The sequence below is a fragment of the Neofelis nebulosa genome, chromosome 7 (assembly GCF_028018385.1).
Source record: "Neofelis nebulosa isolate mNeoNeb1 chromosome 7, mNeoNeb1.pri, whole genome shotgun sequence".
NCBI lineage: Eukaryota > Metazoa > Chordata > Mammalia > Carnivora > Felidae > Neofelis > Neofelis nebulosa.
The window spans coordinates 24,745,268-24,751,267 of NC_080788.1; the positions used below are offsets into that span (position 1 = coordinate 24,745,268).

At 41.9% G+C, this 6,000-nt stretch overlaps 1 protein-coding gene across 10 annotated transcripts in view; it reads right to left on the minus strand.

Annotated features, from left to right (window-relative positions):
- The window catches only part of UBE3A (ubiquitin protein ligase E3A), a 92,222-nt gene extending 86,422 nt beyond the window's left edge, over window positions 1-5,800 (minus strand). For 9 of the 10 annotated variants that reach the window (XM_058736896.1, XM_058736891.1, XM_058736894.1 and 6 more), the window contains exon 1: window positions 5,248-5,796. The gene's annotated coding sequence lies outside the window, so the exon portion shown is untranslated. Of the gene's footprint in view, window positions 1-5,247 lie in introns of all 10 variants that reach the window. The other variant, XM_058736887.1, reaches the window with a different exon arrangement.
- Window positions 5,801-6,000: the final 200 nt, after the last annotated feature.

The following is a 6,000-nucleotide window of genomic DNA, read 5'->3' on the forward strand; positions in this document are numbered from 1 at the left end:
AGCCTGCATACCACAAAGAAACAGGTCAAAAATTTTTTTTCATGTTTTATTTTCATAATATAAAAGGATCTGTGCTTGACTAACCTCAACTGACCTCAGAAGGGTACTGTATGCAACACACTGAACTGTTAAGAGTTACCACATTAAGCTCCATTCTGCCCAGCCAAGAGTTTCATTTAAAGAACATTTTATCCTACTTGTATAGTAAGTGTTCAGGGTTCATATGCTACCTTCATGCTTTTAATTATAGCATAGATGCTGACTTTAATAAAGTCTTACATAGGATTCTTTTCCATGATCCATATGTGATGCCTTATAGATTCCACAGACTTCCTAGGATTGAACTTCTCGCATCATCTTATCCAATAAGAATCTATGTCTCCAAAATTTTTCCTTTGAGGTCAACCTTATGATTCACTTGCCATTTATCAAATTAACAGGGGAGGTCAAAAGTAAAGCAAATTACAGAAGGTGTTGGACTATGGATTAATAATACTGAATACATCACTATTAAGATTTATTGTTTATTTTAAACGTAGTTAACAAATTTAAAATAAATTCAGACACTAAACATTTTCCAAAATAATACTTCTATGAAAAGATTAAAAATGTTAATAGAGAAAAGCATGGTAATATACCAAGGTTCCAATCACCTATTTAATACTAACCAACTTGTTTTTTAGGGCAAGTCACTAAATCATACAAGGTCACTTTATTATTCCACTTTTTTGAGAATGATCACATCTGAAAAGCAATCCTTTGAAACAGACAAAGCAAGTATCACCTTCACTTGAAAGAAGTTAACAGAACAAAGGCTTTAAAAGATAAATGACCTGCTCATGACTAGAAGCTAGATGGGAAGAATGAACCCATGATCTTCTGACACCAAAGTTAGTGCTTCTTCCTCCACATCAGTGATTCTTGGTGGCTTTTGTTCACTGAACCTGCTGAGACTCTGAAACACTTAAAATTTTATATATAATTTTAGGGAGTTCAGTCATGAAGCTTAGAATCAAACAGTTAACAACTGTCAGCTAAATCTATATGCAAACAGCAATATTCCAAAAAAAGGTACTAGCTTTATTTCATTCTCAGATTGGCCTTAAACTTAATAATCTTCTTTTTGACTTATTATCCACAATGATATTTACTTGCTAAAGATAATTTAGATCAAAGCACACTATACGTAACATTTCTCAGGTTAAACGAAAATGAAAGTTGGCAGAGACTAATTATGTACTGTTATTTCATTAAAAAAATTACACAGTATCTTTAAGCATTTTAAACATAGAATATGTTTATAGATTAATACTATTTCTATTTAGGGGCACCTGGGTGGCTCAGTCGGTTGGGCGTCTGACTTTGTCTCAGGTCATGATCTCACAGTTGGTGGGTCCGAGCACTGCGTCAGGCTCTGTGCTGACAGCTCAGAGCATGAAGCCTCCTTCAAATTCTGTGTCTCCTCCTCTCTCTGCCCCTCCCATGCTCATGCTCTGTCTCGCTCTGTCTCTCAATAATACATAAATGTAAAAAAAAAAAAATACTATTTCGATTTACTATAATTTTACTTGACTCCCTTTCTAAGAAGAAAAAGTTCCATTTCCTGCACTGTTATGGTCAGAAAAGGCCCATTGATGGCATCTTGTGAAGTCATCCTTCTAATAATAGTGTAGAAAACACTCAAACAGAAGGTAAGTGTGTAATCACAAACTACTCCTCCCAAGAGGTAGGAGCAAACATTTGCCATAGGGTACAAAGAGTCCTGAACAAAGAGTCCATACTCTCAGACTGTGGTTCTGGCTCTGCCACCTAGGTGACTTTAAGAAAATCTGTTTAAAGCTTTGCACTTCAATTTCTTCATGTGTAAAATTAATGGAGTAACTAACTTCGAGAATAGACCTACTCAGGTTTAAACCTTGTATAAATCTAGAAGACAGAAGGATAATCACCCCAGAAAAATATCAAAGTATTCACAGGAAACTGCCATTTTTTTTTCACATATATATATATACCCATTCACACAAACAAACACACTATGTGCCAGATCTTGGGTGATGGAGAGAGACCAAGATATAAAGATATGAAGTATCTCACATATGCCAAATAGTGGTAGAAAGGGGTAAAAATAATAATCTTTAGAATAGCAGCTGTGAGTGTAAAGTGTTGAGCCCAACAGAACTGTCCTAAGATTAGAAGAGCACAGAAGAATGAGGCTCTGTTACATGATAGGGTTTCACAAAAAATGGGATTAATATGGACAGAGTAACTAGACTATAAGCTTCCAAAAGACAGAGACATGATTTTTGTCTTTGTATCCCTTACACCTAACCAAGCTCATAGTAGGTACCCAATAAATGTTAGCTGACTATTTACTACTTCATTAACTAATTCATCCATACTCAAGTATGGATAGTAAACTTTCTGGTAAACACTAGTAGGAGTCCTTGCCCTTAAAAGAGTGAGTTCACAGGTAGTGAGAATGAAAACATGTAAAGGATAACATGCTAGAGTTCCCTGTATGTAAGGTGCTTTGAGACCAATCAGAAAAACTGGGTAGGAAGACTTCAAATGATAATACTTATTAAGGGCCTATGTGTTAGGCATTTTACAAACTTTAATCCTCATTAACAACTCTGAGTTAGTTTCACCATCCCATTTTACAGATGACAAAACTGCAGCTCACCAAGACGAAGTTAACTTGCCAAGATAAGACAACTAGGGGGAGCCCTGAATTAAAAATGGGATCTAATTCCAAAGCTGTTTTCACTGTACAAACTGTAATGTCTTTGAATATATTTTATCTTTACATTGGGGGTGGGGGGGGGGTAGGGGGCTGAGGGAGCAGGAACTTTCAAAATCTGCCAAAACTCTGTTATCCTGAATTACCATAAAAAGAGAAAATCTGTCTTCATTCATAAAAATGAGAAAACTAATTTTTATACAGCTGCATGTGTACTTAATATAAATTGTCTCTACATTCTGACCAATACAAGTTTAGGTCTCAACAAAAATATGCAACATGACTGAAGAACATAACCAATAATCATTTAAGAAAATAAGCATTTGTAAATATTTCAAGTGCTTGGGTTGAAAAATTTAGGTATGATTCATAGTTTTGGATTATTCCAATGACTGCTTATTCGAAACAGCAAATTATTTCAGATTTGTGGGGGACAGGTTTGGAGGTGAGAGAGAAGGGATTATTTTAAAAATGACCTAAAGTTTAAAAAATACAAATGATTAAATGTTAAATGTCAAAGACACTGTAAGTAGCCAATTAATCTTGTTAAATGACCTGGACAAGTGGGATGAGAGTATCTTCCTCTCAATTCTAATTAAGTATACTTGGGGCGCCTGGGTGGCGCAGTCGGTTAAGCGTCCGACTTCAGCCAGGTCACGATCTCGCGGTCCGTGAGTTCGAGCCCCGCGTCAGGCTCTGGGCTGATGGCCCAGAGCCTGGAGCCTGTTTCCGATTCTGTGTCTCCCTCTCTCTCTGCCCCTCCCCCGTTCATGCTATGTCTCTCTCTGTCCCAAAAATAAATAAAAAACGTTGAAAAAAAAAAAAATTTAAGTATACTTAAAAAAGTCATGAAAAAAATGTACAATTTAGGAGACATAAAACAAAAACAGCTTACAAAACCTCTGAAAAGGAATCAAAACATTGTAATTTTATCTCTCTGTAAAGTTAAACTCCTCAGGAACTAGGCAATGTCTAGACAATTGTGTACACAACACTTAGCACATTAATGCTAGTTAATAAATATTGACACAATAAGGCTTTCTTAGTTTCCAATTCTAATTTTGTAAATATAGGGTCATTATTTCTTGAATTTATTTTTTACTTTTGCGATCATGATTACTAGTTTCTTTAAAGGGCTTCTGGGTCATTCTTCAGTTTTATCAGCACCATCACTAATACTGTATTCATTTCATTAAAAATGTGATAAATAGCTCAGATTTACAAGCAAGATCTAATTCCAAAATTACTTCCACTATACACACTGTGAGAAAATTTTATTTTTATCTTCCTAAATTCTAAACTTTTTTACATGATTTACACAATAATATTCCAAGTAAGAATACTTACTAGTCAGAGATATGAAATACACTTCTCATTCCTCTTGTCATTCACTTAAGATTTACTGGGTATCTACAATGACTTTGACAGGTAATTTTTTTGACTGCTGTACTTAGAAACTTTAGGTCACTTCCATTTCAGGTCCCCAGAATATTCTGGAATAAATTTCCTGCTTCTTTCAATATTGCAAGCAGTGGAATACTCCAAAATTATAGGTTATATCCATATTCTCTTATGGTTTATGGAGAGTAACTCTGGACTGTAAATCCCATATTGCCATTCGTCTACATTTTCAACAGCACCTTAGCCACTTAATAAATATAATGCCAAACAGATTTAGTAATGCTTCTATTTTAATATGCCCATAGGACGTTTTAAAAAAAAAAATCAGAAACTAAATTATTTTTGAAGAATAAACTCAACGACTGTCTATATTAAAATTATTTCTAACAATTTTACGGACTAAAGCATTTGCCACATTCAATTCTGACTTTACCAACAAAACCTCAACGCCATGACGAAAAGTCCTTTTCATTTTCTCAACTGAAAAGGGAAAACAAAAAATGCCAACTGTTTGCAGGGTTGCATTTAACAGAATCTCTGGCAAACCCGGTAGAGCTCATACTTAATTTGAAAAACCCAATAACCTGTGAACACAATCCTTGGGCTTGATTTCCCTCTTCATTCTCCCTCCCCGCCAGTCCACCCCCAAAATCCCGACCCACCAAAGCACACGTCTAAACATTTTTCACTACCGGGGCAAAAACCTCGAAAACAGAGGCTTCCTCCCGTTTGGAAGAAAAAGGCCAGGCCTATTCAGCCTGGGGCCCGGGCCTGCTCCTTAAGCTCCGCTCCAAGGAGGGCCAACTCTCGACTCCCTGCACACCCCGCCTCGGGCCCGCTCGCGTCCCCTAAGGCGACAAAAACCTCCCTCAGGCCCTCAGCCAGGACTGACAGTTACGGGAGCAGCAGCGGCTGCTACCTATCAGAGGCCTACTTCTGGCACCGACCCCTCCAAACCACGCGCCCCCAACACCTGCCGCGGCGCGGTTTAGGGGCGTCCTTACGTCTGCCGAAGCCAGCCCCGCAGGGTGGCTTGGACTACAGAGAAAACGAAGGGAAATGTGACCGGCCTCCCCGGCCCAGGCCCCGTCCTCGGCCACACTGACCTGTTGTCGCCCCCGCGCCTGGGCTGTGGCCCTCGCAGCAGCGGCCGCCTCACTAGTCGTCGCCCTCGCTCGCCGCCTCCGCCCGCCGCCGCCTCGTTCCCTTTCGCTGCCGCCACCGCCGGGGCTCATGCGGGACCCGCGCTTCCTTCTCCGGAGACTAAGGCCGGGAAAGGGGGCACCGGGGCCGCATAAAACCCCGCGCTCGTCGCCAGCCGCCGCTCCGCCGCTGCCTGTCCCCACTAGAGAGCTGCGAGGCCCGCCGACCCGGGGCTAGACTGTAAGCTGCTCCGAGCGCGACCCCAAGGAGGAGCCGAGGGAGGCGCCGCTCCCCGAGGCCGTAATCGCTAGGTCCGCACAGATGAAGCTCAAGTCGGAGGCAGCAGCGAAAGGCGAGTGCCTGGGCCGGCAGATGGCTAAGTGGTAGCGAGGTGTGCAAGCGAGAGGAAGGCGATGTGTCGAGGTTCTGGCGAAGGGGATTCAGGCTCTGTCGTCTCCTGCAGTCACCCCGAACCCAGCGCCACCATCTTGGGAAAAACGCGGATCTCGCCGCCGCAGCGCAAGCCGGGAGGACTGGCTGGGCGGGCCGAGTATCCCAGCAGGCAGCGCGCTCCGCCCGGTCGGGCGAGGGCTCCGGGCCGGGACGCAGGAACGCGGGGCGGGGCTGGGGGGAGCGCGGGAGGACGCAGCGCTGTGCCCTGCCCCCCTTGCTGGCTCCGCCCTCTTCCTGCTTGCCGTCGTCGCCGGCGCAGGGGC